At 42.9% G+C, this 7,286-nt stretch overlaps 1 non-coding gene across 1 annotated transcript; it reads right to left on the bottom strand.

Moving 5' to 3' along the window:
* Positions 1-4,825: 4,825 nt before the first annotated feature.
* Positions 4,826-4,907, bottom strand: trnas-gcu (transfer RNA serine (anticodon GCU)). The gene has a single exon. It is a non-coding gene; the product is annotated as a tRNA-Ser (tRNA).
* Between the last annotated feature and the right edge of the window lie 2,379 nt (positions 4,908-7,286).

Here is a 7,286-nt window from a genome sequence, read left to right as displayed (position 1 = left end):
ATGCACTTAATCTTGGCGAATCTACCACCGTTACAGGCAAAGCATTCCATGCCCTAACTACTCTCTGAGTAAAGAAACTACCTCTGACTTCTGTCTTGTACCTACCTCCCCTCACTTTAAAGATATGACCCTCGTGTTTGCCGTCCCCATACTTGGAAAAAGACTCTCCCTGTCCACCCTATCTTAACCTCTGATTATCTTGTATGCCTCTTTTTAGTCACCTTTCAGTCTTCTCTCAAACGAGGACAGCCTCAAGGCCCTCAGTCTTTCCTCGTAATACGTTCCTTCGATATCAGGCAACATGCTAGAAATTTCCCTCTGCACCCTTTCCAAAGCATCAACATCCTTCTTACAATGCGGTGACCAGAACTGTTGACAACACTTCAAATGTGGCCGTACCAGATCTTTGTACAGCTGCAGCATAACCTTCTGATTCCAGAACTCAATCCCTCTATTAATAAAGGCCAAATCTCTGTTTTCCTTCTTAACAACCCTGTCAATCTGGGTGGCAACTTTCAGGGATCTGTGTACATGGACACAAAGATCTCTCTGCTCATCTGCACTACCAAGAATCTTACCATTAGCCCAGTACTTTGCATTCCGATTACTCCGTCCAAAGTATATCACCTCACACCTGTCCACATTCAACTCCATTTGCCACCACTCAGCCCAGCTCTGCATCCTATCTATGTCTCTCTGCAATCTACGACATCCTTCGTCACTGTGCACAACTCCACCGACCGTAATGTTGTCCGCAAATTTACTAACCCACCCTTCTAAGCCCTCATCCAGGTCATTTATAAAAATGACGAATAGCCCTGGACCCAACATCGACCCTTGCGGAATCCCGCTAGTAACTGGACACCAAGATGAACATATTGCATCAACTACAACACTCTGTTTTCTTTCAGCAAGTCAATTACTGATCCAACCTGCTATGTCTCCCACAATTCCATTCCTCCGTATTTTGTATAATAGCCGACTGTGGGGAACCTTATCGAAAACCTTGCTGAAATCCATGTACAGCACATCAACCTGCTTACTCTCATCCACCTGCTTGGTCACTTTGTCAAAAAACCCATAAGATTCGTTAGGCACGACCTTCCCTTTACAAAGCCGTGCTGACTGTCCCTGATCAGATTATTCTTTTCTAGATGATTATAAATCCTATCTCTTAGAACCTTTTCCAACGCTTTACCAACAACTGAAGTGAGACTCACTGGTCTGTAATTACCAGGGTTGTCTCCACTACCCTTCTTGACAAGGGAACCACATTTGCTATCCTCCAGTCCTCAGGCACTATTCCTGTAGACAATAATGATTCCTAGATCAATGGCACAGGCTCGGCAATCTCTTCCTTTGCTTCCCAGAGGATCCTAGAATAGATCCCATCCGGCCCACAGGACTTGTCTATTTTCACACTCTGCAGTATTTCTAATACCTCTTCCTTGTGAACCTCAATCTCTTCGAGTCTAGATGCAAGTATCTCTATATCTTCCTCGCCAACATTTTTATTTTCTATAGTGAACACTGGCGACAAATATTTATTTAGTGTTTCCCATGTGTCCTCTGACTCCACACACAACTTCCCACTATTATTCTTGATTGGCTTTAATTTAACTCTCGCCATTCTTTTATTCCTGACATACCTATGGAAAGCCTTAGGGTTAACCCTGATCCTATCCGCCAACAATCTCTAATGTCTCCTCCTCGCTCTCATGTCTCCTCCTGGCTCTTCTGAGCTCTCTTATTAGGTCATGCAGGGAAACGATTCTGTCTGCTGCACAACATCATTCTGCTTCGAAATATCAGGCAGTATTTCATATTGATTACTGTAAACGTTAACCTTTAACAAGCCATGACAGTGAAATCACTGAATCCTCATCACTATACTACCAGGGAAGATTTCTGTTAAAATCACCCTGGACACCATGAGATTCGCCATTCTATTCTCCCATCCTTCTGTGCGTGATCCCCTCGGCCCTATTCCGGTCTTGTTGGTTGGTTTACAATACTGAGGATATCCAATCATCTTTGTATTTCAGTTTCTAAAGGATGAGACCTTCTCTCTGAGCTGGCAATGTGCTTGCTCAGTGGTGATATCAATGTCCGTGAAAACTAGAAAAGTGCTTGAAATAGGCCATTCCTGTTTTTCATTCCAAGAACTTGAGGCAAACCGTTCGGCTGGACAGGAAATAGCGGGTGTGAGCAGTGATCAAGTTTGGCAGCAAGAACGAGGTGAGGCAGTATAAAGTACAGAGTCATGGGGAAACAATGGGCAAAGAACACTGGGATGGGAGGGGCTGAATGCTTCCTTTCTTTGCTGTAACCAGACATTGGTGTTGAACTCTGAAATGGGACAATATCAGACCAGTCGGTGAAATCTTACTTTCTGCTTGTTTTCTCGCGAGGCCTGTGTCACACTTGGGGAAATGTGTCTGCGTGCTTCAGTCTATGGGTAAAAATGGGGTTCAGTTCCCATATCAAACTTTAATCCCATTTATTATGTTTTACGAGATTAAAACTTTCCAGAGAAATTAGCATTCAGGTGAAACGTCAGACCTTACAGTTTTACAGACCAAGTGATGGGAAATGAGATGAAGGGACCCATTTCCGTGCTCTAAACACACGGTAATTCACTCATTTTTGAGGGGAAACATATCTGCAGTGACATAATTCCAAAAACTGTGTTATGAAGAAACGGTGCAACTGCTTCTGCCCTCATCCCTGGTGGTCTAGTGGTTAGTATTCAGCGCTTTAACTGAGTGGCCTGGTTTCTGAAAACGAAACGTGCCTATGAGCAATGTATTGGGCTATTCCAGGATTGCCTTCTCTGACAACGGTGGGACATGACTGGTGTTGTCTATGATATGGAAGTGCCAGTGTTTGAGTTGAGTCGACAAAGTTAAAAATTACACAATATCAGGGCAGAGTCCAGCGGGTTTATTTGGAAGCACTAGCTTTAGGAGAGCCGCTCCTTCATCAGGTGGGTGTTTTTCTGCAGAAACTTGGTGTGTGTGTCAATATGCGCGATCTTTTGGAAGATCATCTGAACTTTAACCGACCGTTCGTGGTGTCGACGGTACCCAAAACGAAACAAGGTAATAAGACATTTTACATCATCAACAACACCCTCACAGGTATAAAGTTCACCAAGGAGGAAGAAACCGACAACAAACTCGCATCCCTGAACGTCACAGTAGAAAGAAAGGACAACGGAGAACTACAAACCTGCATATACAGAAAACCGACAAACACTGAGCAAATACTTAACTACACCAGCAACCATCCCAACACACACAAACGAAGCTGTATAAGAACACTATTCCAACGAGCCACCACACACTGCAGCACAGACGAACTTCTGAAGACACAGGCGAACCACCTATACAAAGTATTCGAGAAGAACAGATACTCAAAAAATACAGTGCGCAGATTCCTCAAGAACAAACCACGACAAGCAGACCAAACACAGCCAGAAACCCTAACCACCTTACCATACATCAAAGAAGTTTCAGAAATGATAGCCAGACTACTAAGCCCCCTCGGAATCTCAGTAGCACACAAACCGACCAAGACTCTCAAACAAAAACTAACAAACTTAAAAGACCCAGTACAACCCATGGACAAAAACAACGTCATCTACAAAATTCCATGCAAGGACTGCCACAAACACTACGTAAGACAAACAGGAAGAAAGTTAGCCACCAGGATATACGAACACCAGCTGGCCACAAAAAGACACGGCCTTCTCTCCCTCGTAGCCCTACACACGGATTAAAAATACCAGCATTTCGACTGGGACAACACATCTATCCTGGGACAGGCTAAGCAAAGACACCCCATAGAATTCCTAGAGGCCTGGCACTCCAACCACAATGCCATAAATAAATACATAGATCTACATGCCATCTGTCAACCCCTCAGAAGACGAACAGGAAATGACATCACCACAAACCCCAGGAACCCCATCGAGGAGAAAGATATAAATAGAAAGCAGGAGATGACAGCTTCACTTCACTTGGAGGTCGCCACTGATCTTGATGTTACCTAGCCAAGTAATGAAACGTCTGAATATCAAAGCTACAGCTCAGCGAGCAAACCTACACCCTACATTTTAAATCATTTTTCATGTTTATGTTGCATGAATCTGCGGTTATTGATCCACGGTTTAGTTTCACTCCCTACAGGTAACATGCTGATTTCTCCAGTTGTTCATGGTTCAATGTGATGCATCCAGTGTGTGCATAACGAGAGGGAGCTTGTTTCCCACATCTTGTGTTTATCTGTGCCTTATTTCCAGCATTCATCAATGGCGAGAGCAAGGGGCGAGGACGAGACCAATGTGTAAGTCTCTCCGTGCCCACGCATGGCACCCACATTGGCAATTCTCCACTGTGCATTTACACCCAGTTCTCAGTGCCCCTAAACCCACGCCCTGCTCCTTTTGAAATATCTCCATTATTTTGTGCTGTCTCGGTGTGCTCTTCTTACCAGGATGCATTACTTCTCCTCAACGTCCTTCATATTTCATCTGACAAAACATTCATTAAGAATTCCTTTGCATGAACATGCACTTCGCAGCTCTCGGTATTTGATTTTCCTGGATGTCTTTCATACGAAAAAACGTTCTCAGCACTGACTTGAAAAAGAAAATCGCGTTTCTTTTCATTATCCCAAAGCAACCTCCATTTCAATGCAGTTTAGTTAAAAGGCACCAACGATTCGTTGAGGTTTTGCAATCGCATCAATGCATACAAACTGACAATTGGAGTTCCAGTTTCAATCATCTGAAAACAGCACCATTGAAAGCCATTGATAGCAGCGACGAGAGTGGGATTCGAACCCACGCGTGCAGAGCACAATAGATTAGCAGTCCATCGCCTTAACCTCTCGGCCACCTCGTCACAGACATAGTGTAGGCTATGACCTTATCAATAATTGAAATGCATAAATTATGCAGAGCAGCAGACATTTCTCCCTGGTGTTGGTCAAATGAGAAATAACACAGTACGGTTCCAAGATGATGGTCTGACCCCTGGGTTGTGGGGCAAGTGCACTCCCACTGCCACACTATGCACACAGTGATCTGAACAAAAATGAGGAAATGAATATGTAACAAGGTCTATTGAATTCTGTGAAGATTTGAAGTCAACGGAATGAAGAACCCGAGACAGCAGGAGGTGTTCTTTCAATAAAGAGTTGGACAGAGCTCTTAAGGATAGTGGAATCAAGGGTTATGGGGATAAGGCAGGAACAGGATACAGATTGAGGATGTTCAGCCATGATCATAATGAATGGTGGTGCTGGCTCGAAGGGCAGAATGGCCTACTCCTGCACCTGCTGTCTATTGTCTATTAAATTGCCTGTGAGGAATTGTTTTCCAGACTGGAGGAGAGTGCATAGTGCCCAATGTCATTATTCGGAAGACCTAATTTCCGCTCAGATGTTTTTGACACCCACTTGTGTACAGAACAGACAATTTCAAAATCCAAAATATGGCTAAACTGACAACTGAACTCAACAATGCAAAAACCTTGATCTGTATCATTTTCCTGGGCCGTGTGATACCAAGTCACTGTATGATCACAGCAACACAGTGAGCAAGTGTCAGAAGGAAAATGAGTGCAGCGCCAGAGCGCATGCGGGGAGCAGCAGGTGACAGACGGGGAAGTGCATTTCCCACAACAGGAACACTTCCCAAACAGCGGACTGCGGTGGAAGGATTCAGAGGGGGTTTACACTTTGAAAATTGATGCCAGAGACACAATGGAGATCTGTCATTGAGTCCGTTCAAGATGAAGATTTTAAGATTTCTACAGATGCAAAACAAAATAAAAAGCTCATGAGTTCGTGAAGGCAAAAGATGGAATTGTATATTTCATCAATCGACATCTTTACAATGCGTACCACACCACTTTCCTCACTCGGGGACAGAACCACTGGTGAAGATGATCATATAATCCCCGTTACTAGTCATGGAATCAGAGAAACTCGGTTTCCCAAACGTTAAGGTAAAACCAGGATTGTTGAGGTAAGCATTAATGTGTTGCTCCTGTGCTGAAGGTGACCAGTGCACAGTATCTCTGTTTCAGTATAGTGGGCTGTGCTGTGCCGAAGTTTGAATTTTGAGCCTCACATGGAGCAGCTTCAATTTGTCGTTGTGTTGAGGAGTACGGACAGAAGGTGATATTGAGCAAAGCTAAGTTTATGAGAAAATACCCGTGTATGTGGATTGAGAAACAACCTTTTCTGGATAATGACTCCTTGATCTACAAACATACTGAAAATATCTAAAACGTGAAGAGACATATGTGGAGAGAGATCCGAAGGTGATTTTTCAGCAGATGGATACCGTTTCCCATGTGCACTGCGTTAAATTCCGGGAATATAGATGTTGAACTGGTTTCATGTTACACAGTTTGTTACAAACTCACAAAGGTTATTGCAATAATAAAAACAGAAATCACATAGGACCGTTTGAATTTTGTATTGAACTGAATTTTGGTCTGAGCATATTTTATCTTCAGTGGCATGCTGCAGAGAAGTACAGAGGGTTAACAATACAAAAGGACAGAGTCTTCTTGGTGGATTTCTTGGGTGGAGTTAAGAATGTACGAAATATAAATAACATCATGTGAATGTGGTCAAGTCTTTAACGTAGGTGTTGCGTCTCCAAGTGACGATTCAATTTCTACTCATTAGGATATCACTTCCGTCTGCCATTATTTTATGACATCAGCTCCATTTACAGAGTTTCACCTTGAATAATACGCCACAACTTATCAATCCATGAACATGTTACACTGAGTCTTATTCAGTTGTACGGGTTCATGAAATGTCTTTGTGTCTGAAGTCAACCAAATTCGAAATTGCTACGCAACCACCCTGACTTTCACTCAATGATAAATTCTCTCCTTGTACGTTTGTTCGTGTATCTTTTAAAATACTCTGAAGTCAGCTTCTACGTTTTATTTTTGGAAAGTCGTTCACGATTTAAATAACTCTATTGAGTGGAAGACACTCTCATCCAAACTTTTCTTAATCATTCACGAATGGTTTTCAAGCTGTAACGAAAGTTATTGATTGACTGGAAAGAGGGAATTTCCCCAATTTACTCATTCAAACCTCGCGTTATGTGAAAATCTCATTTGTTTACATCAAACCTGCGTGTTTCTGCTCCAGCATTTCCAAATCTCGTGAATAAACCCCTTCATTCTTTCTATCATCCCGCTTGTATCCTTTTTGATATTTTTATGTCTCAGTGAACAACGTCACTTGGCTTT

This window comes from Chiloscyllium punctatum, unplaced genomic scaffold (genome assembly GCF_047496795.1).
Source record: "Chiloscyllium punctatum isolate Juve2018m unplaced genomic scaffold, sChiPun1.3 scaffold_145, whole genome shotgun sequence".
In the NCBI taxonomy this organism is placed as follows: domain Eukaryota; kingdom Metazoa; phylum Chordata; class Chondrichthyes; order Orectolobiformes; family Hemiscylliidae; genus Chiloscyllium; species Chiloscyllium punctatum.
The sequence above is the reverse complement of the archived record's forward strand: the minus strand, read 5'-3'. Positions and strand labels throughout refer to the sequence as shown.